The sequence below is a fragment of the Tympanuchus pallidicinctus genome, unplaced genomic scaffold, assembly GCF_026119805.1.
Source record: "Tympanuchus pallidicinctus isolate F22 unplaced genomic scaffold, pur_lepc_1.0 scaffold19, whole genome shotgun sequence".
NCBI classification, from domain to species: Eukaryota; Metazoa; Chordata; class Aves; order Galliformes; family Phasianidae; genus Tympanuchus; species Tympanuchus pallidicinctus.
The window spans coordinates 16,893,642-16,919,948 of record NW_026294710.1 but is presented as its reverse complement, the minus strand read 5'-3'; the positions used below and the strand labels follow the sequence as shown (position 1 = coordinate 16,919,948).

The 26,307-nt window shown below is 53.2% G+C and overlaps 2 protein-coding genes across 8 annotated transcripts in view; one reads left to right on the top strand and one right to left on the bottom strand.

Annotated features, from left to right (window-relative positions):
* Positions 1-26,307, bottom strand: part of SBF1 (SET binding factor 1) — a 148,474-nt gene that overhangs the window by 5,097 nt on the left and 117,070 nt on the right. The gene's annotated exons all lie outside the window — the stretch shown is intronic.
* PPP6R2 (protein phosphatase 6 regulatory subunit 2) overlaps positions 1-26,307 on the top strand; it is a 74,431-nt gene that overhangs the window by 468 nt on the left and 47,656 nt on the right. For both annotated transcript variants that reach the window (XM_052681085.1, XM_052681084.1), the window contains exon 2: positions 17,600-17,726. The gene's annotated coding sequence lies outside the window, so the exon portion shown is untranslated. The remainder of the gene's footprint in view (positions 1-17,599; positions 17,727-26,307) is intronic.

Genomic DNA, 26,307 nt, shown 5'->3' with positions numbered 1-26,307 from the left:
AAAAAGGGAGGTTCTGTCGTTGTTTCGGTGTTTGCCTGCCTAAATGCTGCTGTGCTGGATGGAATAATAACGAGATGAAGCCTTGGGAGGGTGGCAGAGCGACTTCTAGAGCGACCCATAGATATCGTGGTAAGCAGCGTGAGATTTTGGAGCAGGGCGATCCCGTGGCAGCGCTGGAGGTGACAGAGGGTTGGGTGAGGAGGAAGCAGTTCGGGGTTGGGAACGCTTTGCTTGTCATGCGTTTGCTTTGAGCGCTTTTTGCAGGTTAGCCAGCCTATATGGGGGACGTAAGGTGAGATCCTGCGTTGGAATCGTAGGACAGTGGGGTGGGATGGGTGGAACAGTGGGGTGGGATGGGTGGAACCGGAGCGATGTTTGGCCCTGCGAGGAGAAAGCAGCAGATGGGAGCGCGGCGCTCAGCAGAGCTGTGGTTGTGCTGTGGGAGGGCTGGGCTGTATTTCTGAGTTCATAGTTCACACAGAATCACACAGAATCACAGGTTTGGAAACGACCTGCAAGATCAGGAGCCGTTGGAGATATAGAAGCGAATCACGGAGGGTGCTTGCTCACGCTTTTTGTTCCCGTTGCTGTCCGTCTGCAGACAGAGGGCTTTGAAATTCATGCTAGGGAGCTGCAGGTTGCTGCTGCCGGTGTGCCTGATCTGCTGAGTGAATATCTGAAGCTGGACTCTGTGCTGGGATGGATGGGGACCAACTGGGTTGGATGGATGGATGGACAGACGGATAGCTGGAATCCCTGCCAGGTAGCACAGGGAGGTGGGAGCACCTCCCTACCCCTCTCCTCATAAGGGAGACATCCCAACTGCAGCTGATGATGTTTTCCTGTGCCCCGTGGAAGAAACCCTTCCATGTTTGCTCCTGGCGTTTATTGGCTGTCAGCTAAAGTGTCAAAGAGAAACCAAAACTGTGTGCCTCTCCTGCGAGGCAGCAGGGTGTGAGTGCTGCAAGATTCCAGCACGGAAAGGCATTCGGTTTAAAGGGGAGATGGGCTTGTTCATTTTCTGCTTCTGGTAACGAGGCCTGTGATGTGTAAGTGTGAAAGCTGTGGATTACATGTTGCAGAAAATGGATTTGGGTATGTAATCAAGAAGTGTTTTCTTAACACGCTGGCTTGGAGTCGGAGATGCTGGTGCCCAAAGGGCAATAGCTGGGAGCAGCACCGTGGAAATGGGTGAATGGGAACGCTGGCAGATAACAGAGTGTGTTGGTGTGGGAAATGCTCCCGAGACAACAGCAGAGTTGACCAGAAGGACGGGGAAACGATGGGCTGGGTGAGCACAGGGTGAAGCAGAGCTGAGCAGCTCGTGGCACTCGTGGGAGCTTCAGCAGGAGCGGAGCTCAGGGGAGCACCGTTCGCTTGGCTGGATGGATGGGAGGGGATTGGAAACCTCATTGAGGAGAGCGGGGTTGGTAGACGGCGTTCGGAGCGATGTCAGTGCTGTGTGTGTGCAGGCAGACGCCCGGCTGTGGTTTTGCTCTCAGCCCTGCCGATGGAGCAGCGCTTTCTGTCCTTGGTGACGTTGTGTAGATTTGGGAATCCATGGCGCTGCTTATTGCCTCCTCTCCGTGGGAAACCCGTGGATGTGAGTGGGTTTATGGAAGGATCAGGGAAAGAACGGGGCTTCTGTGTGACCAACGAGGAGTTTGGAGTGTCTTCTGCGACTCGGTGCTGTTAGAAACAAGCGTAGATCGTTCCTTGTCCGCGCTGTTTCTTTAATTGTGCTTTCCTCCTTCCTGCCCTCGGTCCTCCCACTCCCCCCCCACTCCTTGTTTTGATCTGCTGAGGCAGCCAGCAGTGCAGCAGCCAATATTGACATTATTCCTACATGCCTTGGCTATTTTTACCTGTGTGTTAACTCCGGCCTGCGGGACGTTAGGGCAGATACATAATGGGGAAACCGAGAGCTTCATCACCGAGGTGAAAATTACCAGATTAGCAGAGCTTGGATTTGCTCAGAATCTGGATGCCAGACACCATCACGTGTGGAGTTCAGGTTTGCAAGTTGGAAGCGTGACATCACTGACTGAAGCACTCTAGAAGGGGAAACAGGAAGGCGTGAGAAAATATCGTGAAAGGGCAAAGCTCAAGCAGTTCTTTAAGCCACAGCTCCGGACTCTTCACTTACCTGGGCAAAGGAAGAAACCTCCACCAGCTTCAGCTCTGCTTGGTGGGCTGCGAGGTGATCTGTGCTGCTGGCAGAACTCGCCGAGCATCCCAGCTGCTTGCACTGAAGGTTTTTGTTCTGCTGGCAAATGACTGCTGCTCTCAGTTGTGCCCGTGGAAGCCTTTTCTTTTCTCCTTCTCCCCTCTCACTTCTGCAGTTTGCTGCTTTCCAGAGCATCTATGAAATCACTTTGGTTGTGATTTTTAGTGGGCAGAATCGGCAGTGGTGGCAGCGAGGCAGAGGGAGCAGCACAATGCTGCACAGCACTGCTGGAGAAAGGGGGAAAGGAGCACAGCGCTTCAGCCTCAGCCTTCGTGTTGTCTTCTTTGGTTTTGTTAACAGAGAGCCCGTCTGCTGGATGCATCCTGAGGTTTTCTGATAAATGCCTTCAGTTCTCATCTGTGTCATTTGTTTTTTCCTTCCTTTTCATTCCGGATCACCTGGCAGAACCTGTGGGTTGCTTCAGTTTCATCATCCCACATGGGCTGGATGAGGAAAGGTTGTTCTTCCATGGTTGCTTACTGATGGGTTTTATTCCTTCAGCAGATCCTTGGGTTCCCCACGTGATGTCATTCTTCTCTCTTGAAGCAGTTCTTACAGGGCAGACTGAAGCTGTAAGCTCTCAGGTTGGGAACTGGACGAGGGGAAATGGCTTTAAATGAAAAGAGGGGAGGTTGGGGTCGAGTGGGACGGGAATTCCTTCACCCTGAGGTGGAGCTGAGGGTTCCCCATCCCTGGAGGTGCTCACAGAACGCGAGGATGTGTGGCCACACAGGAGAGGAGGAAGAGAGCAGCTCTCTGTGTCTGCATTTAAATAAGGTGTGGTTCTCATTTGATTACTCTTGAGTTTGCAGTGCAGTGAGTTCTTGGTTCATCCCGTCCTGTGTCACAAGGCTGCTGCTCTGCTGCCTGCTTTGGCTCTGCTCTCCCAGTGTGGAGGGGTGGCAGTGCTAACAGGTCTGCGTGGCATTAAATCACACCCAGCACAGCAGACGGTTCACAGAGCACTGACACTCAGCTCCTGAGCTGCACAGCGCCCAGCTGGTGGTCAGCAGGTGCTCAGCCAGCACTGCTTCACAAACTGGGGAGCTCTAAATGATGGCTTTCAGGTCAGCTCCACTGCACGTTATCCTCCTGATGTGATGTGCCTGCCAGGCAGCCCTACACACTGAGAGGAGCATCCTTGAGAGCAGCCCTGCAGGGGAGGACCTGGGGGTCCTGGTGGGTGGAAAACTGAACGTGAGCCAGCAGTGTGCTCTTACAGCTCAGAAAGCAAATGGCAACCTGGGCTCCATCAGCAGAGGGGTGGCAGCAGGGACAGGAGGGGATTGTCCCTCTCTGCTCTGCCCTCTGAGGCCCCATGTGCAGCACTGCGTCCAGGTGTGGGGCCTCCAGTGCAAGAAAGACAGGGAGCTGTTGGAGAGGGGCCAGAGGAGCCACAGAGATGAGCAGAGGGCTGCAGCACGTCCTGCAAAGACAGGCTGAGGGAGCTGGGCTTGTTGAGCATGGAGAAGAGGAGGCTGTGGGGTGACCTCAGTGCAGCCTGCAGGACCTGAAGGGAGCCTATAAAGAGGACTTGGGAGTCAAGTCTTGGAAAGGGGAGATGAGAGCAGGACGAGGGGAAATGGTTTGGAGTTGAGGGAGGGAAGGTTGAGGTTGGTTGTGAAGGGGAAGTTCTTTGCTATGGGAGTGGTGAGGTGCTGGCAGAGCTGCCCAGAGAGGCTGTGATGCCCCGTCCATGGCTGGAGGTGTTGGAGGCCAGGTTGGATGGGGCCCTGGGCAGCCTGGGCTGCTGTGAAATGGGGAGGTTGGTGGCCCTGTATGAGGCAGGAGGGTTGGAGCTTCGTGACCCTTGAGCTCCCTTCCAACTGGAACCATTCTGTGATTCTGTTGTGGTGTTTTTAGTTGAACACGGATGATTCTTTTCCACAGTGCTCAGTTGTTTCTTATTATTCATGCACTCTGTCAGTCCTTTGCTGCATCTCTTCATGGCATTCCATTGTCCATGGTATGCACTCAGTGCTCACTTGCCTTTTTATTTCCTCCCATGAGTTTCTCAGCCTTTGTTTCCATAATGTTGTGTTTTAGACTCTGCCTTCATTTTCCATGGGCTGGGGGTCACTGCAGCTGTGATGTAAACACCAGCATCAGAGGTAACTTTGGAATTCCTTCTTAGTCAACAGGGAGAAACAGATGCTGATTTTCTCCCAAAGCCCAGGTCTAAAATAGAGTTTTGCCATCGAAGTGCTCACCTCTCTCCCACCACAAAGGGAGGTGGGTGACTGATTGAGGTCAGTCATCTGTAGAATGAAAACCTGTGCTGCTGGTGGGGTCCATGCTGCTCAGATCTGCGTGTGCTGCTGACCCCTCTGCGTCTGCCCTCCTGCACTGAAGGTTAATGGGGGTTTGGTGCTGCGTTACACCCCCAGCTCCGCTCGGTGATTCCTCTTCCTCTTTCATAACTCACCGGTAGGTCTGAGGTGGAAAGCAGCAGCTTTAAACGATGGGGAGCCATCTAGAGAACAGTTTAAGACCAACGTGATGGAGCAAGCTTGAGATTTTGCCATGTGCCTGATCAGCACGGTTGGATTTGGAGGCAGTGGTTGAGACACACGGAGGACAAGCAGCATGGGGGCTTGGATCGTCGACAGGCTGTGAGCTCTGTGGGTTTCTCTGTGCCCCTTCAGTGGCAGCATGAAGAGGAAGCTGAAGTTTGCCATTTCTCTCAGAAATACCAACCTTTTCCTTCTCCAAAGGTAATTCTGAGCAGTTCCTGGGCACTGTTCCGTGCATCTCAGTTCTGCAGAGGTTAAGGATGAAGCAGCAGAGTTGCTTACAGACATGCAGACTCGTTTCAGGATGCCAAATTGTGCAGCAAAGTGCCCAATGTTCTCAGGATGCAGCGCCAGGAAGAGATGCGTATTTGCTTTCAATTGATGCTGTGCTGTACCCACTGTTTCCTCTTACAACACAGGCAGCTAACTGCATTACTTCTGCTTTTCCTGTTGCTTCTGTCATCTTTGTTTTTAGCTAATTGCATTCGCTATGAAACAACCCTTTCATATAATTAGCGTGGAGGTCTGGAGCGTGCGAGTGCTGGTTGGTGCAATACCTGTAAGGAAGCATTAGGCTGGATTGATGCAGTTCCTGAGAACAAAACTATGTGTTTTTAGATTTGGAACAGAAGGGGCATCAATACAAATGTTGAGTGTCAGGTTAGGGTTGAGTTTTCACAAGGAATTTGGGAGGGAAAGGGAATCAATCACCTCCGTGTGGCAGCACGAGTGGGGAAGGCATCATTGCACGGCCAGCTGAGTGGGTTCTGCCATCACCATGGCTGTGCTGCCTTCACTGCATCCTACAACGGCCTGGGTTGCAAAGGACCACGATGATCAACCAGTTTCAACCTCCCTGCTGTGTGCAGGGTCACCAGGCTGCCCAGAGCCACATCCAGCCTGGCTTTGAATGCCTGCAGGGCTGGGGCATCCACGGCTTCCTTTGGGACAGCAGGCCAAGCTGCTGCTGAACTAAAGGCAGCGCTTGGAGAAGCAGGAGGGTCTCCAAGGCCCCTGGTGAGGATCAGAAGGAAGGTCAGGCTTTGCACTGCCGCGCTCGGTGGATGGTTTGATGCGTGGAAGGCACTTGTTGCTGGAAGGAGAGCACTGCAGGGTGAGTGTGGGCTGCTGGGTGCCTGCAGGGAGGGATGGAGGAGCTCTGAAGAGGTGCGAGCTGGAAGCCGAGGAACGCAGCGTGCAGTTATTGGAGTGGGTGCCTTTTCTGGTTCACAGTGATGTGAATGCAGCTGGAGAAGCTTGATGTTGTAACTTTGCTGGGAGGTGAAGGTAGGAACTGCCTCGAGTGCTGCTGCTCAGGTGAGCTTTGAGTGTGACATGCATGCGCATTTCTGAGCTGAGCCCGTGTCACTGTGAGGTGATTGCAGTGGTGTGCTGGGCTCCATCAGCAGAGGGGTGGCAGCAGGGACAGGAGGGGATTGTCCCTCTCTGCTCTGCCCTCTGAGGCCCCATGTGCAGCACTGCGTCCAGGTGTGGGGCCTCCAGTGCAAGAAAGACAGGGAGCTGTTGGAGAGGGGCCAGAGGAGCCACAGAGATGAGCAGAGGGCTGCAGCACGTCCTGCAAAGACAGGCTGAGGGAGCTGGGCTTGTTGAGCATGGAGCAGAGGAGGCTGTGGGGTGACCTCAGTGCAGCCTGCAGGACCTGAAGGGAGCCTATAAAGAGGACTTGGGAGTCAAGTCTTGGAAAGGGGAGATGAGAGCAGGACGAGGGGAAATGGTTTGGAGTTGAGGGAGGGCAGATGGAGGTTGGATGTGAGGGGGAAGTTCTTTGCTATGGGAGTGGTGAGGTGCTGGAACAGCTGCCCAGAGAGGCTGTGATGCCCCGTCCATGGCTGGAGGTGTTGGAGGCCAGGTTGGATGGGGCCCTGGGCAGCCTGGGCTGCTGTGAAATGGGGAGGTTGGTGGCCCTGCATTGGTGGGGTGGCTGGATCTTCGTGATCCTTGAGGTCTCTTCCAACGAAACCATTCTGTGATGAGGTGTTGCCCTGCTTGGTCTGTGCTCAGAGTTGAACCCAGAGCTGCTGCAGCACGCACTGTGTTTTGTTTGCGGAGACAGCCGGCTTTGTGATGAACTTTTATGCAAGATTGATGCTGAGGAGCACCACGGTCACACAGGTGTTGGTTTCTCCTGCCTGTTTGAAGGCGCTGCGGGTGGGAGAGGTGCATCTGAAGCCCACAGCTCTTGAAAAGTACAACAGGAAATCTGAGTTTGCAGATACAGCGCAGCACGGTGCTTCCTTTGTGGCGTTGCTTAATGCAGTGTCTGCAGCAGAAAGCACAGCGTTGGGGTGCACAGGGCTGTGTGGGAAGCAGCTGGCCAAGTGCAAAACACTGCTCCTGCAGCCTGGTGAGTGCCAGCAGGTCATTTTGGAGCTCGTGTAGTGAATGCTGTCCCCATCACCTTCCCACGTTGCTCTTCTTGTTGCTTGAACAGTGCATAGCAAACATCACAGCCTGCAGGTGAGCAGTGGGCAGTCCTACAGGAGGTGGAAATCAATGCTTGCAGCCCCGTGATTCCGTGCTGCTTGGATCTGACGGCGTGAGAGCTTTGTAATATTCAAATCCTGTTTAAAAAAGAGAGAGCTGTGCAAATGCTGGCCTGAACATGGGGCAGGGCACCAATGAGGCTGTTGGACCAGATGGAAGACGAGGGTAAAGTCAGCGATCAAAACAAAGTGCTGCTTGATAGCATCTCTTTATTAGAGAACTTCAGAAGCACGGAATCGTTAGAAGTAACTCTTAATTTTGGGTGCGTATTTGTACAGCAGGGAGGCCTTCATTGCCTGCCTGCAGCAGTTTATTGAGAGAAGGAATAATCCCTTCCTGTGCTGATGGACCCAGTTTCTCTCACCGCATTTGTGCCTTACTACAAGCATAGGTGTTTTCCCCTTGTTAGTTAGCTGCTAAGAGCAAAGGCAGGAATTAATATCCCTAATTCAGAAGGGGAAGACAGGAGCAGGCTCTTGGCTAGCAGGTGAAATACTGTTTTGGTTAAGATGAATTTTTACCCAATAATTATAAGCATATCTCAGTAATTGCAGGTCAGCAGCTCAGGCCTGGCAGTCTGCAGGAGCTGAACCACCTCTCATAGAATCCTGGAACCCCAGAGCTGTGGGAATGGGAGGGGACCTCTGCAGCTCCCCCACTGCAGCCCCCTCCAGCCGTTCACCCAGGACTCTCTTAGCATCCCCAAGACCCCCTTAAGACCCCAAGATCCTTCCAGCACCCACCCCAGATGTGTGAGGACCCCCCCAGGACTCCCCTCTTCTCCTTGTTGCCCTCCAGCTCCACACTGATGGCCAGAATTTGGGGGGCAACGGGGGGGCAGAGGGGCGTGGGGTGGGATGGGACCCCCACGATGGGCTTAGAGACCCCCTGGTCAGTGTGAGCCCTGCCCAAGTGAGCTCAGGAGCCCTCTGGTGGCCTGTGGGACCCCCATGGTCAGTGTGAGACCCCCCAGATGTGCTCAGGATCCCTCTGATGGGCTCTGAGACCCCCATGGTCAGTGTGAGCCCCCCTCTAAATGGCTCAGGACCCCTCTGATGGCCTCTGAGACCCCCATGGTCAGTGTGAGCCCCCCTCTAAATGGCTCAGGACCCCTCTGATGGCTTCTGGGACCCCCATGGTCACTGTGAGCCCCCCTCTAAATAGGCTCAGGACTCCTGTAATGGCCTCTGGGACCCCCTGGTCAGTGTGAGCCCCCCTCTAAATGGCTCAGGACCCCTCTGATGGCCTCTGGGACCCCCATGGTCAGTGTGAGCCCCTCTCTAAATGGGCTCAGGATCCCTCTGATGGGCTCTGGGACCCCCATGGTCAGTGTGAGCCCCCCTCTAAATGGCTCAGGACCCCTGTAATGGCCTCTGAGACCCCTGTGGTCAGTGTAAGCCCCCCTCTAAATGGGCTCAGGACCCCTGTGATGAGCTCTGGGACTCCTGTGATCAGTGTGAGACCCCCAGAACAGACTCAGGTCTTCCTAATGCACTCTGGGACCCCCAAGCTGGAGGGGTGAGACCCCCAAGTTGGGCTCCTGGACCCCTACAATGGGCTCAGGGACCCCCATGATTGATGTGAGACCCCCTCCCTCTTCCCCTCTTCTTTATCTAGTGAGGATGTACCAAGCTGTAGGCCAATATATGGTATGAATAGGTAGCAATGGGCGCCAGTGCTGGGCTGTGCATTGGCTGTGAGGGCTCTGCTTTGTGTGGCATTCTCAGTCCCACCACAGGTCGAGGACAGGGAGGATGGTGATGAATGAGCAACGTGAAATTCTGGTGTTCAAATGGATGTTTTATTCATGGCGTGCAACTTCTAAAGGCGTCCTGGAGCTGCAGCGATGACTTGCAGGATTTCACAGAGAGCTCAGCTCTTCCTGGGTTGTGTCCCTTGGTGTTACTGTCACTGAAGCAGCAGTTGGTTCTGGGCAGGGATGGGCCAACGCTATGATGTTAATTTGGGAGCAGAGGAGGCTGCTCTGGGCTCATTTGTGCTGCTGTATTGAGGTCAGCTCTCAGTTCCTTCGTTTCCTGCAGCTTTTGCTTATGGAGCTGTGTTCTTGCACCTAAAGCCCGCTTCTGTTTGCTGTGTGAGCTCTGCTTCACACAAAACACCATTCCTGCTTTCCTCGTAGCTTTGTGCTCAGTCTTTCCCAGTAATACTGAGCTATGGTTGCAGTATAGCACCAAGGTGAGCAGAGCTTTGCCTCAATGTTTGATCTTGGGAGATCAAGGCTCAGCAAAGCTGCAGAAGACAGATTCCTATCTTGTTTTAGGGCTTTACTGCTTGCACCAGGCCATGCTTCAAATGATGCCTGCCTGTGTTTGAGCACATCAGGGAGCGCTCTGCATCGCCTGCTCCCATCCGTGTGGTGCTGGGAGGGATTGGAGCACAGTCAGCCAGGGTTTGGCTGTCGGGATGGATGGAGAGCTGTCTGCTCAGAAGAAATCCTCCATCATAAAGCTGAATTTCCTCTTGCTGTCAAAAATAGCATGACTCCAAAGGGCAGGCGTGATGCCAACCTGAATTTGGAGAAGTGCATGTTAAGGAAGCCTGAGTCCTTCCAAGTTACAGATTGAGCAGGCTGGAAAGAAGTCAGAGCTTGGTGAAGAAGATCCTTCTGTATTTCCTGCCTTTAATTTTCTATTGTGTTTTTATTTTTAACGTTGCCTTCCTGTGGCTCAATGGGCAGCTCCAGTGCAGGGAACACAGCTGGCAGTGAGGTCGTGGCGCTGCCCGGGGAGTTGCCTGTTCCTCATGCAGCCCTGCTCCAGCTCCTCCCCTTTAATACTTCAAGCAGCCAAAGGTTGGAAGCCCGTGCTGTAAGGTCATGGAATGGTTTGGGCTGGAAGGGGCCTCTGAAGGCTGCCAGGTCTTCAGAGCAGGGAGCAGGGAGCCCCACAGCTCCGTCAGTGCTCAGAGCCCTGAGCTGCGTGCAGGGATGGGGCAGCACCAGCCGTGGGAGCAACCTGTGCGGCGCCTGGCTGCCCTCAGCCCAAAACCTTGCTCCTTACAGCCAGCCTCAGTCTTCCTCTGCTGGTTGGAAGCCATCTCCTCCCGTCGTGTGACACAGAGCCTGCAAAAGAGTGCGTGCCCTCCTTTCCCACAGCCTCTTCAGGTACTGAAGGCCGCTCTCAGCTCTCCCTGCAGCCTTCCTTTGTGCAGCTGCACAGCCCCAGCTCTCAGCCCGTCCTCGCTGGGAGCATTTCCATGCCTGGGCCCCCCTGTGTGTCTCTCCTGTGGACGCACTCCAGCAGGTCGGTGTCTGTCCTGTGCTGAGCACTCCCCATGTGGACGCAGTGCTCCAGGTGAGATGTCCCAGCACAGAGCAGAGGGGCAGATCCCCTCCCTCACGCTGCTGGTTCTGGATGCACGCAGGCTCTGGTTGTCTCTCAGTGCTGTGAGGGCACGGTGCTGCCCTCAGCTGTCCCCCCTCACGGGGCCTTTTTGGCAGGGCTGTGCTCCATCCTTCATCCCCCACCTCATGGTGATGCTATGAGCCAGGTCAGGCCTTGCGTTTGGATTTATTGAACCTCGTGAGTCTGAGGTAGCATCCTGGGCTTAAACGCAGAGTGAAACTGAGAAAAAGCTCCTGAAGCTCTTGAGCTGCATCTCATTTGTGGAGATGCTGAGGATTTAAACCCAGGCAGGAGAAGGCTGCTAGTGTGGCTCTGCACCAACTGTGCTTCAGCACCAAAAGGTTGGAAGGAGCTGCAGTGCAAGCAGTCTGAGTGCTGCCAGCAGCTGTGCTTTGGGAGGTCACAGCAGTGAAATCCTTGAGAAGCCAAAGCCATGCATGGCACAGCAAAAGGGAAGAAACAGCACGAGCAAGCTCAAGGAAATGCATTCAGAAAATGGTAACATCTAATTTATGCTCCATACAGCTTACATTAAAAACCTTTTTCTTATTTTCTTCAGGCTTTTTCAGTCTGCTCAGGCTAAAATCCTTCTAAACAGGAGCTGATGGGGAGGAGATTGGTGAACGGCTTTGCCAACAACTTATTCCTTGTTCCTGCTCTTAAGCATGTAATGCTCTTCTGGTCGCCTCCCGTGCTGCAGCTGTGAAGTACTTGGAAAACCACAGACATCTCCACGAGTTTGGTTCTTCCCTTTTTAAATGATGCACTTGCCTGTGCTTTGGCAAATAGCATAGCTTAACTTTTGAAAGAATGAAGTGAAGCACGTCTGGGATGCACAGCCACCCAAAGCCAGGGTTAGCAGAGCACGTGGTTGCACACAGGGAGATCAGCAGTGTGTGAACGTTGAGCTCCTCATGGAGTTCTGCAGTGCTCCCAGGGCAGGGCTCCTCAGTTGCAGGCAGGCTGGGAACTGCTGATAGAGCCCAGCTGAGGGTGCAGAGATTAAGGGGGCCTGGAGCAGCTCCTGGTGGGGACAGGCTGAGAGTCCCAGTGCTGTGCACATGGAGGAGAGAAGGATGAGGCAATGCTGGTGGGTATCTGAAGGGTTGGAGGTGAGGAGGAAGGGGCTGGGCTGTGTTTGGTGGTGCCCAGCACCAGGACAAGGGGCAGCGGGCCCAGACTGGAGGGCAGGGAGTTGTGTGTGAGTGTGAGGAAGAGCTGTGTGCTGTGAGGGTAGCAGAGCTCTGGCACAGCTGCCCAGAGAGTTTGGGGGAGTCTCCTTCTGTGCAGAGATCCAAACCTGCTTGGGATGCTCTGTGGGGGAAGTGCTGGTGGTGGGAGGAGGGGGTTGCACTTGGGGAGCTGCACAGGTCCCTTGCACCCCCATAGCTCTGAGTTCTGAGGTATGGCAAGGGGGAGCAACCAGGTGAACTCTGGAGATGCAGAATGAAGGAGACATGAACTGATCCTGGAACAGAAATGTGTTGGTTTGTGTCCTTGTTAAGGTAAAAACCTGCTAACTGTAAGCTGTGCACAAACATCCTGGTTTTGTGTGAGCTTGCCGTGCCTCTGAGCCTTCCCACGGACCATGCTGGAGGTGCTTGTGTGCCCCAGGCCCACCCTGCTGGGCTGTACCTCTTCCATGCAATCCCAAGGATGGTTTGGGTCGGATGGGATCTTTAAAGGCTGCCTAAAGGCAGTGAGCAGGGAGCCCCACAGCTCCATCAGTGCTCAGAGCCCTGAGCTGCGTGCAGGGATGGGGCAGCACCAGCTGTGTGAGCAACCTGTGCGGCGCCTCCCTGCCCTCAACATGAAGACCTTGCTCCTTACATCCGATCTAAACCTCCCTCTGTTAGCTGGAAGCCATCTCCCCAAATCCTGTCACACAGAGCCTGCCCGAGAGCCCACCCCCTTCTATCCTGTAGCCCCCCCCCCCATTAGACTTGTTTGCTGGAGAGCTGAATCATTCTGGTTGTGCCTCCCCCGTGGGTGTGTGCCAGTTGCAGAGATCCGAGCTCATGCTGGAGTGTGGGTGATGGTGTTTTTTGCTTTCTGTTTCCTGGCTTTTTCAGAGCCAGCTTGAGTGGTTCTGTAGCTTGCCAGTGAGCATCGGGCTGAGTTTTGGAAGGCATTTCCTTGGCTGGTTCTGTGGTAGCCCAATTGCTTGCTGATTTCATGGCAAGGTCTGCTTGAATCAGAAATACTCTTCCTTTAATGATGGTCAGAAGAGAAGTGAAGCAAAGGAAAGGGGAGCAAGCAGGAGAACGTGGCTTGAAAGTCCAGCAGCAGAGCAGTGCTTTCACCACGTGCACAGCTGGTGTAATTGACAAGTAGGATTGCTGGAAAGAAGCTGCCTTTTCTCCTGCAGCTTCTGTTGCACAGCCAGGCTTGGGACAACCGAATGATCCAGGATCTGGGGATAATGTTGGTGCTGCAAATCCTGGGGAACAAAAATGCCTGTGAGGTGGCAGCGTGCTGTTCTGCATTCAGCTGGCAGCTTTCCTCAGCCTGTTGGTTGCTGAGCAGCTCGGCACATCTTTAAAATGGATCATAGTTGACTGAAAGTGTCAGCTTGGGAGTGTGAATGAGCAGGATGTGACGTTGGTAAGGGGGATATGAGTGGAAAGGCAGGGGGCGGCTGCTGTAGATCACAAGGTGATGCTTGGCACACTCTTAACACTGGGAAAGAAGCATCAGGACGGCGTTTGGGGCTGTGGCAGCTTGGAAAGCAAATGGTATCCAGGGCTCCATCAGCAGAGGGGTGGCAGCAGGGACAGGAGGGGATTGTCCCTCTCTGCTCTGCCCTCTGAGGCCCCACGTGCAGCACTGCGTCCAGGTGTGGGGCCTCCAGTGCAAGAAAGACAGGGAGCTGTTGGAGAGGGGCCAGAGGAGCCACAGAGATGAGCAGAGGGCTGCAGCACGTCCTGCAAAGACAGGCTGAGGGCGCTGGGCTTGTTGAGCATGGAGCAGAGGAGGCTGTGGGGTGACCTCAGTGCAGCCTGCAGGACCTGAAGGGAGCCTATAAAGAGGACTTGGGAGTCAAGTCTTGGAAAGGGGAGATGAGAGCAGGACGAGGGGAAATGGTTTGGAGTTGAGGGAGGGCAGATGGAGGTTGGATGTGAGGGGGAAGTTCTTTGCTATGGGAGTGGTGAGGTGCTGGCAGAGCTGCCCAGAGAGGCTGTGATGCCCCGTCCATGGCTGGAGGTGTTGGAGGCCAGGTTGGATGGGGCCCTGGGCAGCCTGGGCTGCTGTGAAATGGGGAGGTTGGTGGCCCTGCCTTGGTGGGGTGGCTGGATCTTCGTGATCCTTGAGTTCCCTTCCAACCCAAACCATTCTGTGGTTCTGTGACTGGGGCCATCGAGGCAACGACTGGGGCCTTGCAGTCCTCCTGCTGCAAGTGGTTTTTGGTCGGCCGCAGCGTTTGGGCCATAAAACACAGCCCTGGATGGCAGCCACGTGTTGCCCTGCGTGCTGCACCGTGTGCTGCTCACAGCCAGCTGCTCCTGAGCTGCAGGTGGGGCTGCTGGAGGAGTTCACATCCAGCTCACAAAGCATCCTGCAGCCCCTGCCATCGCAGCACGCTGCTGTGTGATGGGGCAGCTCCTCTCAAACGCTGCGCGGTGCTCGGCCCGCAGCTTGAAATAGCTCCTGGTCTCGGTTACTGCTATAATTACCCGTGTCATTTCATCTGTCTCATGATTTGCATATCGTTTTGCAGATGTCCAGATGGAGAGGAAGATAAATTTGCAGTCGCTCTGAACCTGAATTTGTAAAGAACGCGTTTTTTAAAGTGAAATTGGCTGCTGGGGGTTTGGCTGCTACGTCTGAGAGCTGGGGTTGAGGTCAGCACTGAGTGCAGAGGAGCAGCACGTGTCCCACGCTGCTGTGAGCAGAAAAGGGTGGTCATCCAAAGATGTTCATGCATGTTGCTGATGGAAGGGCTGTGGTCCTGCAATCCAAGGACTGTGACAAGGCAGCTGCTGCTGGATGCCAGGCAGTGCTGTTGCTGCAGGAGTGCTGTCAGCTTGCAGGATACCTGGAGGACCTTGAAATCGTTGTCTGAAACACCGTTTTGCTACCGTGGGGTGCACTGAGGCCAGTGCTGGGTCAGGAAGGGGAACCTTTCAGCTTTGGCGGGGCAGGAGTCTTTGTGCTGTTAAACAGGATGGTGGGGTTGATAGAGGAGTTCAGGTTTTGCCCACAGAACAAACGGTGCCTGGGCAGCTGTTGGACTTTTGGCAATTTCTGTGAAGTTTTGGGTGATCTGAAAACACGCAGGGAATGAAATTTCCTTTTGACAGCGGCGTGAAGAGGCAGCAGGAGCTTGAGGAGGGAACTGAAGGGAGGACGCTGGCCGTAACGCTGAGTTACATGGCAATAAATCCCCAAATTATCTGTTGGCTTCCTTTGCTGACGTGTTGTTTACTGCCTCAGTGTGCTGCTGTGGGAACCCTGAGCTTCCTATGGCACTGGTGAGCCTCAGAGGGGTGGCTGGATGGATGATGCGTGTGCTGGAAGGCAAGGAAGTGGAAAAGAGCAACAGCTGTGGGACTGGTTTTAAGGCTGCCTGTGGCCTATGAGTGAGATGAGGGGTTTTAAGGATTCAAATCAGCCTGGAAGGTCTGAAGGGATGATCCTGGTCCTTGATGCTCGTCTGTGTGCTGCAGCCCTGGCTGAGGGCCTTTCCTTAGGAGTTTTCTCTGTTTGTGAGGGGATTTCCCAATGAGAGACATGCACAGAGCGTGGCTCACAGCTCTGTGGTGCTGGAGCTGACAGCAAAGTATTGCAGAGCTGTGAGCAGCTGACAGTTCTGGGGAGGCTGAAGGCTTGGGGAGCTTTCCAGGACACGATGGAATCATAGAATCCTTAGAGCTGGAAGGGAATCTGAGAGCCATCCGTTCCAACTCCCTGCAATGCACAGGGACAACACAGCTCCATCAGCTGCCCAGGGCCTGATGCAGCCTGGCCTTCCAAGCCTCCAGGGATGGAGCACCAACCACATCTCTGGGCAAGCTGTGCCACTGCCTCACCACCCTCCCTGTGAAAGACTTTTTTTCCTTAGATCCAACCTAAATCTCTCCACACTTGAAGCCATTTCCCCCTGTTCTACCAACACAGACCCTGCTCGAGGGTCTGCCCCCTCCTTTCCTGCAGCCCCTTGTTAGATACAGGCTGCTCTCACATCACCTCACAGCCTTCTGTTCTCCAGCTGCACAGCCCCAGCTCTCAGCCTGTCCTGTGACAGCTGTTCCATCCCTGAGATTATTTTTGTGAGAGAAAAGCAAAGGTGAGGAAGAAGAGCAAGGAAGAAAAAGAGGAAGGTGTTTTTAGTAATTTCATATCTATTTGGTAACATACTGGCTGATGAAACACTGTCAATCTGCAGGCTCTTGGATTCCTTTACATTTCACTCACGCTGAAGTTCCTCAGGTGCTTTGCCAGCCTTCCCCTGCACAGCAGAAGTGTTCCAGTCCCTTCTGACAGCTGTTTGAAAGGCTTTGAAGCTGGAAGTCATTAAGTAATGATGAGCAATGGATTTAGCAGCCCTTCATTCCTCGTGTAACAGCTTCATTGTTTGCTGGACAACTGAGAGCTCCTCTTTTCAGGGACGTGAAGCCACGGGAGCAGGCAGCGATGGGCAGCGAGACTCCTTGGAGCTGGGATTCCAGCACAGCCTGAACACAACTGAGGTTGGAGTGACAGCGTGCTGCCTGCAGGGCCGAGAGAGGGGCTGGATGGCATCTTTAAAGGCCTCCTGGTCCCACTGCCTGCATGAGCAGGGAGCCCCACAGCTCCGTCAGTGCTCAGAGCCCTGAGCTGCGAGCAGGGATGGGGCAGCACCAGCCGTGGGAGCAACCTGTGCGGCGCCTGGCTGCCCTCAGCCCAAAACCTTGCTCCTTACAGCCAGCCTCAGTCTTCCTCTGCTGGTTGGAAGCCATCTCCTCCCGTCGTGTGACACAGAGCCTGCAAAAGAGTGCGTGCCCTCCTTTCCCACAGCCTCTTCAGGTACTGAAGGCTGCTCTCAGCTCTCCCTGCAGCCTTCCTTTGTGCAGCTGCACAGCCCCAGCTCTCAGCCCGTCCTCGCTGGGAGCATTTCCATGCCTGGGCCCCTCTGTGTGTCTCTGCTGTGGACGCACTCCAGCAGGTCGGTGTCTGTCCTGTGCTGAGCACTCCCCGTGTGGACGCAGTGCTCCAGGTGAGATGTCCCAGCACAGAGCAGAGGGGCAGATCCCCTCCCTCACGCTGCTGGTTCTGGATGCACGCAGGCTCTGGTTGTCTCTCAGTGCTGTGAGGGCACGGTGCTGCCCTCAGCTGTCCCCCCTCACGGGGCCTTTTTGGCAGGGCTGTGCTCCATCCTTCATCCCCCACCTCATGGTGATGGTTGGGGCTGCAAGAATGAATGCGAGCATTCTTCTGAACTGGGGTAACATGATGCTCTGAGCCCCATGCAGGGCAGTCTGGGCTGACCCTGGGCTGTGCCAGGGTGGGGGCTGAGCAGGTTGAGAGCAGCCCAGCCCCGTGCCAGCCCTGCACTCCAGGAGCTGTTCCTCTACTGGCTGCCTTGCTGCCTCCATAGCGATGGGGGCCCCAGGCTGGATGTGAAATACATCTATTGTTGCTGCAATTATTCTTGGAACAAGTGAAAATGACCTTTTAGGTTTCCTTGACAACCTATAACTTTCTTTTGAAGTGATGTCAAGAAAACAAACGTGTTCTTGACTGAGGTACAAGTCTCACAGCTGAGTCTGAGGGCTGCAGAGCAAAGGGGCTGTTAACCCCTAATGCAGGAGGGCACGGGTAATTAGAAAGAGTTCATTACAGGTTTATCTGGTGGCCAGTGATGGCTTTGCAGAGTGTTTGTCACATACAGCCCAACTCCCTGTTCTGTTTGAATAGAGGGATGTGTGGAAGCTTGTTTGGGCAAGTTGTTGACCCTCAGTTCCCTCTGGTTAACGATAACTTTCTAACATTTCTTTTTTTTTTTTCAGGATAGAGAGAGGGAATTCCCACTGGATGAAGATAATTATCTGAAGCTGGGTGTATTCCAGGAACCATAACCCAAATGTTTCTCTGTCTGTGGAGAAGATCTCACGTTTGAAATCACTTCTACTGAAGGTACTGCATCTGCCTTTCCTTTTAACTGGAGTGGTTGTGAGGGAGGTTGTTCTTTGTATTCAATACCTGGAGGCGTTTGAGGGGGTCCTGTGGTGCTGCTGGGAGGCTCCTGGTGAGGTTCTGTGATCTAAAACTGCAAAGACAAAAGAGTTCTTACATGAATGAAGGTTTCCCAGAGTGACCCGGCTGTGAGTGGTGTTGTTTCCTATGGCAAAGCACTCATTCTGTTCAGCCTTTGGGCAGTGAGAAGGCATTCTTAAAGCTCCCAGAAGGGCTTGGGAGAGTTGTAGAGGTGATCTGAGAACAGTGGTGCTGCTGGAGCTGGTCATGGTTGGAACAGCTTCTCCACAGAGGTTGTGGGTGCCCCATCTGTGGAGGCATTCAGGGCCGGGTGGGATGGGATCACGAGCAGCCTGACCTGATCCCCTCCAACCGTTTCATGATAGCTTTGGTAGCTGCCACACCTGCTGGTTTGAAACAGGAGAAAATGGTTCTGGAAGCCATTTAAAAGCTGTAGCACGTGGGTGGTAACAAGATATTTGTGGTCATCCGTGCCAGCAAAATATAGAGAAATAGAAAACAGTTGGCAGTCGCAGTGCGGCCCACTGACAGGCGAGCTTGTTGTGGAAATGTAGCTGGCTCAGGGCTGGGATCTGCTCCCACTGGTGACATGGGGGGAGATGAGCAGCATGAGGGGACACTGCCAGTCATCAGCTGAGTGCTTTGTTCTGAACCAGAGTGGCTGCAGAGTGTTTTGGGGGGGGGGGAGGGCAGGGGGTGTCCCTTACAAACCTCCTTCCTGTGAGCTGCTCTCACAAATCCAGTGTTTCAGCAGAGCAAAGCTTTGGGACTCCATAACCTCCTATGGCAGTAAGTTCCACAGGGCTTTTTCTTCCTGTGCTGACCCTAATCATAATTAATGCTTGGTTCTGCCTGTTTTATACTTGGCTGCTTGGTATCTTTGAGGTGTCTCCGTTCTTTGGTTTGTAGGAAGCTGTAAATACCCGTCAGTTCACCTCCTTAATCCCATTTGAGCCTTTCTTGGTCTCTGCTGTTTTTCTGAGCTGAACTCATCCATCAAACTGAGCTGAATGCATCTTCCCTGGGAAGCTGTGCGTGTTCTACTTCTGCTCAGTCTCTTTCAGGAGACGCTGCTCCGACCAGCTGTACTTGTTCCAGCTCTGTTGGCTCCTCTGACAGAAGCAAACCAGACCGGCGCTTGAGATGCAAACACACGATAGTCAGAAGTGATGTCATGCCTTCTGTTTACTTGCTTATTATTCTTCCTTGTGATAACTCCTGATGCTCCTTGTTCCCCCTTGTCCTGTCGCTCTCATCCTGTTTCTAAGCTCCCTTTAGGAGGTGAGGTCCCTTCTCCAGGCTGCACTCCCCTCCCTCAGCCTGCCCCACTCAGAGCTGCGGCAGCATGGATTGGAGAGAGGGACCAATTTGTAGCCCTGCAGGGGAGGACCTGGGGGTCCTGGTGGGTGGAAAACTGAACGTGAGCCAGCAGTGTGCTCTTACAGCTCAGAAAGCAAATGGCAACCTGGGCTCCATCAGCAGAGGGGTGGCAGCAGGGACAGGAGGGGATTGTCCCTCTCTGCTCTGCCCTCGTGAGGCCCCATGTGCAGCACTGCGTCCAGGTGTGGGGCCTCCAGTGCAAGAAAGACAGGGAGCTGTTGGAGAGGGGCCAGAGGAGCCACAGAGCTGAGCAGAGGGCTGCAGCACGTCCTGCAAAGACAGGCTGAGGGAGCTGGGCTTGTTGAGCATGGAGCAGAGGAGGCTGTGGGGTGACCTCAGTGCAGCCTGCAGGACCTGAAGGGAGCCTATAAAGAGGACTTGGGAGTCAAGTCTTGGAAAGGGGAGATGAGAGCAGGACGAGGGGAAATGGTTTGGAGTTGAGGGAGGGAAGGCTGAGGTTGGATGTGAGGGGGAAGTTCTTTGCTATGGGAGTGGTGAGGTGCTGGAAGAGCTGCCCAGAGAGGCTGTGATGCCCCGTCCATGGCTGGAGGTGTTGGAGGCCAGGTTGGATGGGGCCCTGGGCAGCCTGGGCTGCTGTGAAATGGGGAGGTTGGTGGCCCTGCATGCAGCAGGAGGGTTGGAGCTTCGTGATCCTTGATTTCCCTTCCAACTCAAATCATTCTGTGGTTCTGTGTGATTCTTCCAGAGCAGTCAGTGCTGGCACAGCTGGGGGGGGTCCTCTGTTCCAGAACCATGGGGGATGTGATGGGGTCACAGTGGGATGGCCTGGAGTTGGACTTGATGATCTTAGTGCTTTGTTCCAACCTTCCTGCTTTCCTTTAATATCTATCAAACATGCAAAATCCCTGTTGGGGATTTCAGGTGAACCATCGATCTGTCCTTGTCCGTCTGTACATTTCCAGCTGTGTGTTCACAAATTGCATAACAGTTTGCTTTAAGCAAACTTTCTGTAGTCACGTTGGACTTGAAGTTCACCAGGTTAAACGGTGGCTTTGATTCCCTGCAGTAGTTGTTTAGCAGCTGTGTTTTAAGGCTGTAGAGCTCTTTGAATGCTGCCTAGCACCAGTGATCTGTTGTCATCCGACTCACAGGTGTGTTCTGTATCTCTCTTTATCAATTCTACAATCAGAGGAAACCTCTCCTTTCACAAAAAAATACTATTCACGCTTACAGAGAGACAAAAGAAAGGGAATTTCATATTACAAAGCGGAGTGAAAGCCTCATAGAAGCCAGTTCATTTCAGGAATCCGTGCCTGGTGAGTCTGGAGATGCTGAAGGATGTGAGACCCAGAGAGGATCCCCACCTGTGGCACAGTGCTGATGTGACACTTTTCCTTTGTGTTTTCACTAAAGAAGGACTCAGGAACATTCTCTCTTTGGAAACATGCAGGATAATGTACTGCTGTCAGCACTTCCATGTGTTTCCACTTGGTTACTAAGAGGAAAACGTTCAGTCTTTTATTTTATCAGGAACAGGCTTAAATAAGCTTAAATAAGGAGCCTGTAAATCTTGGTCATTTCCTCCCACTTTTCCAGGAGGAGATGCCAGCGCTCATTTCTGGTCCTCCAATGGATGTTTTTGCTCATCTTGTTGTATGGAGAGCATCCTGGAAGGTAGGAGATGGGTGTGCTGTGCACGTGCCCACGTGCAGATAGCAGAGCTCAGGCCAATGGTACAGCAATAATGCCAGACAAAATAATGCAGATGTGCAGGACCCAACACTCACTCAATCTCTTTCCAGCCTCGAGGGTCTCTCTTTCCAGCCTTGAAGCTGATTCTGTGGTTCTGTTCTGTGGTTCCATGACTTCAGAACACGCGGTTAGAGGACTCTGCTTTTCTTCACGTTGTTAATCATCTACCCCAGAATCTGTGCTGTCACGGGTTGCTCTGTGTGTTGTGCTGGGTCGTGTCTGAAGCCTCTGCATACCTTCTAAATATTAAAAAATTCCTGCAGTGTAGTGTTGGCAAATAGAGAGATTTTGAGTGACAGCTTAATTCTACAGCAGTTCATCTTCAGAAATGACACTGCATGGTTGGAGAGAACTCGGCTCCTGAAATCCTTGGGCTTTTCCCCACGGTTGGACGCTGCAGCTCAGAAACGACGTCGGCTTTTTGTGGAGGGCCTTCAGATGTCTGTGGGGTCGCCAGCACCTGTGATGTGGATGTCAGGACAAAGGCACTCTGCAGGTGTTGGACCCTCATCTTAACTGTAAGCACAGCGTCTGCAGGTGTCTGATAGCCACCCTTAACACAGAGTCGCAGAACGGTTTGGGTTGGAAAGCAGCCTTTCAATACCTAAAGGGAGCCTACAGACAGGAGGGGAATCAACTCTTGGAAAGGGTTGATATGTGTAGGACGAGGGGAAATGGTTTGAAGTTGAGGGAGGGGAAATTGAGGTCGGACATCAGGGGGAAATTCTTTACCCAGAGAGTGGTGAGGTGCTGGAACAGGCTGCCCTGAGAGGCTGTGGATGCCCCGTCCTTGGAGGTGTTGGAGGCCAGGTTGGATGGGGCCCTGGGCAGCCTGGTTTAGCATTCAATGTGTGGAGGTTGGTGGCCCTGCATGTGGCAGGGGGTTGGAGATTCATTGATCCTTGAGCTCCCTTCCAACCCTGGCCATTCTGTGATTCTGTGATAATGAAGCTCCAACCCCCCTGCCACAAGCAGGGCCACCAACCTCCCCATTTCACAGCAGCCCAGGCTGCCCAGGGCCCCATCCAACCTGGCCTCCAACACCTCCAGCCATGGACGGGGCATCACAGCCTCTCTGGGCAGCTCTTCCAGCACCTCACCGCTCCCATAGCAAAGAACTTCCCCCTCACATCCAACCTCCATCTTCCCTCCTCCAACTTCAAACCATTTCCCCTTGTCCTGTTCTTATCTACCCATCAGTTTATTTTAATAACCCAATAGAAAGATGGTGGCTGGAAACATTTCACCATCTGTTCCTGTGTAGAATGACCAGACTAATGAGATGTGGCTCCTCAGAGGTGTGCGTGTCATCCTTCTTGCCCACAAAGCAGGGGGAGGTAGAGGAGACAAATCATTGCCTGGAGTGCCCTGCAGGGTGAGAGCTGAGTTTATGGACAGCCTTAATCCTGCTACAGGATTGCCAGAGCTCCTCTTGCTCAGCACCCATCTGTAGGACCATCCCGCTCGTGTGCTCTTTCTTGTTGCCTTTTGCACTGCTCAGGGCAATCTGTGGACTGGACAAGCATCATAGAATGAATCATAGAATGGACTGGCTTGAAAAGGACCACAATGATCATCCAGTTTCAACCCCTGCTATGGGCAGGGCCACCAACCTCCACATTTAATACCAGCCCAGGCTGCCCAGAGCCACATCCAGCCTGGTCTTGACAGTCTCCAGGGATGGAGCATCCACAGCCTCCTTGGGCAACCTGTTTCCATCTCTTATAGTGTAAATTTCAATTGTTTTGAAACAACAGGAAGGCAAACCTCGACGTGTTCACCATCATTCTGATTTAGCTTTTTTTTTCTTTCTCCTTGTTGTCCGAGGAAGGAAAGTGAAACTTGAGCAGCGATGTAACAGAGATTGTTTTGGATACGTCCACGTCTGTCAGTGGCCCCTTGGTATCTCAGGCCAATTTTGCCTCTACTACAAATAAAGACAGGCTGCTGGTGGTGGATAGCAGCTCGCTGAGGAAATACCCAGTTAAGGAAAGATTATTTTAAGCTGTTCACAGCTGTTAATCTCCACAACATCCTTGCATTGCTGAGGATGTACCCAGTTTTACGAAATTGGAAATGCAGGCATGGGGACCAGCAGTGAATGTTGGTAGATGGCAGGAATGAGGTTTTCTGTGATGTGAGGTTAGGTGAAGGAATGGCAAGTTGTCAGAAAGGAGCACTGTTATTAAAATGTAGGAAATTCAAGTTCATTTTGAATAACTGGTTGTGGTCCAGTCCTTCGTGCTTCTTAATTGCTTTGTGTTTGGTGGCTGAAGCCCTCCACAAAGTGCTGCCACGTCAGTGAGTGCAAGGTGTGGATCTGACCCTGCAGCTCAAATCCAGCCTTTCTCCTACTGCTTTCCAGACTGTCACTAAACCATGGCCCTTAGTGCGTCCCTCAGTGCCATGTTCACCTGTCTCTTCAGTGCCCCCAGGCATGAGATCCACCCCGCTGCCCTCTGCACCCAATCTGTGAGCAAATTCTTCCTGATCTCCGCTCTGAACCTCCCTTGGCACCACTTGAGGCCATTTCCTCACATCCTTTCACCTGGAGAGGAGAGGCAGGCACTCATCTCATTACAAACTCCTTTCAGGCAGTTGTAGAGAGATGAGGTCTCAGCCTACTCTTTTTCAAACTGAACAGCTCCAACTTTCTCATCTGATCCTCATATCTTACTTTCTATTACCGCCACCAGCCTCGTTGCTTTGATTGAGCAACTTGTGTTTACAATCCTTCTTGTAGAGAGAGACCCAAAGCTGTAGGGTTGCCATGAAGAGCTGTAGGGTTGCCATGATGGAGCTGTAGGGTTGCCATGATGGAGCTGTAGGGTTGCCATGGTGGAGCTGTAGGGTTGCCATGATGGAGCTGTAGGGTTGCGGTGATGGAGCTGTAGGGTTGCGGTGATGGAGCTGTAGGGTTGCGGTGATGGAGCTGTAGGGTTGCGGTGATGGAGCTGTAGGGTTGCCGTGGTGGAGCTGTAGGGTTGCCATGGTGGAGCTGTAGGGTTGCCATGATGGAGCTGTAGGGTTGCTGTAGGGTTGCCATGATGGAGCTGTAGGGTTGCCATGATGGAGCTGTAGGGTTGCGGTGATGGAGCTGTAGGGTTGCTATGATGGAGCTGTAGGGTTGCCATGATGGAGCTGTAGGGTTGCCATGGTGGAGCTGTAGGGTTGCTGTAGGGTTGCCATGGTGGAGCTGTAGGGTTGCCATGAAGAGCTGTAGGGTTGCCATGAAGAGCTGTAGGGTTGCCATGGTGGAGCTGTAGGGTTGCGGTGATGGAGCTGTAGGGTTGCCGTGGTGGAGCTGTAGGGTTGCCATGGTGGAGCTGTAGGGTTTCTATGAAGGGCTGTAGGGTTGCCTATGCAATGCAGTGCTTGAAGGCTGGACTCACCAGCACCAACTACAGGAGAAGCAGTTCTTTCCCAGTCCTGCTGGCCACACTGTTGCTGATACAAGCCAAGATGCCGTTGGCTTTCTCGGCTACCCAGGCAGCTGCTGGCTCGTGTTCAGCTGCCAACCAACACCCCCAGGTGCTTTTCCTCCCTCAGTTTTCAACCGTTCTGCCCAACACCTGCAGCTCTGTGTGGGGTTGGTGTGACTGAAGCGTGACGCAGTTTGAGCTGGTTTCGTGCTGTACAGCTGGATGTGGGCCAGCAATTCCGACTATTCAGACCCTTCTGAAGCCATTGTAGAAACTTGTGAGACTGCAAGGATTCTTGAGTCCAACTCGTCGCTCCACGCAGCATCACCCAAAACACAAAACTTGTCTGTTCAGATGCTCCCTGAGCTGTCGTTCTGGGGCCATGCCCACCATGCTGGGGAACCTGTTCTATACCCACTGCCCTCTGGTGCAGAACCTTTCCCTCCTTCCCTGACCCTCAATTGCCTGTTGTACACAAACTTAGTTGGTGTATGCCTTCCAGTCCTGCATCCAGGTCATTGATGAAGGCATGGAAGAGAACTGTCCCAAAAATGGAGCCCTGCAGAAACCCAGCAGAGTGATCCACCCCATCCACCAGCTTCATGTAACCCTACTGACTACAAAACCCTGAGCCCAACCCGTCAGCCAATTGCTCACCCACCAAGTCACTTTTTTGGCTAGCTGTATGCCGGGCCATTTATCCAGAAGGATGCTGGGAAGCCTTGCTAAAACCCAAAAGGATGACATCAGCTGGCTTTCCGTGGTCAGTTTGGTGGGCAACCCGTCGTGTAAGAAGGCTAAATTGGTTAAACAGGACCTTCCCCTCGTGAACCCATGTTGGCTGTGACCAATGACTGCGTTGTCTTCCAGGTGTTTTGCCAGGCACCAAGGTGAGACTGGCAGGCCTGTAATTAATTACCAGGGTCTTCTTTCTTGCCCCCTCTTGAAAACTGGGCCGATGTTTGCCAGCTTCTATAGAGTCACAGAGTGATTAAGGTTGGAAAAGACTTCTAAGGTCAGATCCAACTGTCAGCCTGTCCCCACCAAGCCTTCTGAACCATGTCATTAACTGCCACATCTGTGTGTTTCTTCCAGTCGACTGGGACCTCTCTGAATCATCTCATGATGACATCAGACAGCTCTTTGAGTACCCTGGAATAAATCCCATTGGGCCCCATAGATTTACACCCATCCAGCTGGAGCAGAAATCCTGCACAAGTTTGAGGTTCACTGGGGGTTTATCCTTCCCACAGTCTTGCTTTTCCACCTGAGGATCTGGGAGTCCCAGGACCCATCTTAGGTACTGAAGACAGAGCAGCAAGCTGGTTCAGTGGAGAAACTTGGGGCAGTTCACCAAAAGTGAGTGGAAATATCCGTTCTTAAAGCAGAGTTTTGTACCTGGGAAGTTAGGAGGTAGGGTTAAAAACTGTTTGAGTTCCTTGCTACGCTAAGGCAAGAGGAACTGATTCGTCCCTTTGGTGTCCATCCCTTTACTGAGCTGATGTCTGTCTGTCCTAAAACGGAGGTGGTCTGGGTGTTGTAGCTCGGTGAATGGTGAACACAGTGCTGTTCTTCAGGCTTCAGGACACACCAGTGAAGGCCTGCTGACCTGAAGACTGGGACTTCCTCAGCAGCAAAGCATGCACGTGAAAAACAGTTCCCTCCTGCAGAGACCAAGCTGAGCTCTGTAAGAAGATTCAACAGTTCTGCAAGAGGAAACAAACAAGCAGACCACGTGATTATTCAGCCTACATGGGTTTGTTCCTTCCCCTGCTCTGAGCAGCAAATAGTGTCCTGGCCTCTGAGGAAGAGGCTTGGACTCCAGAAAGGCCCACTTCTGCTTTTGTCCTCATTCAGTTACAGCTGTGCACGGTTGGCTTTCACAGTGACCGAGCTCCTCGTGGCGAGCAGGCTGTGCTTCCTTTCCTCACCTCCCATGACTGACTTCCCTACGTGGCTCTGTTTGATGTGATGTTTCCAAAAGT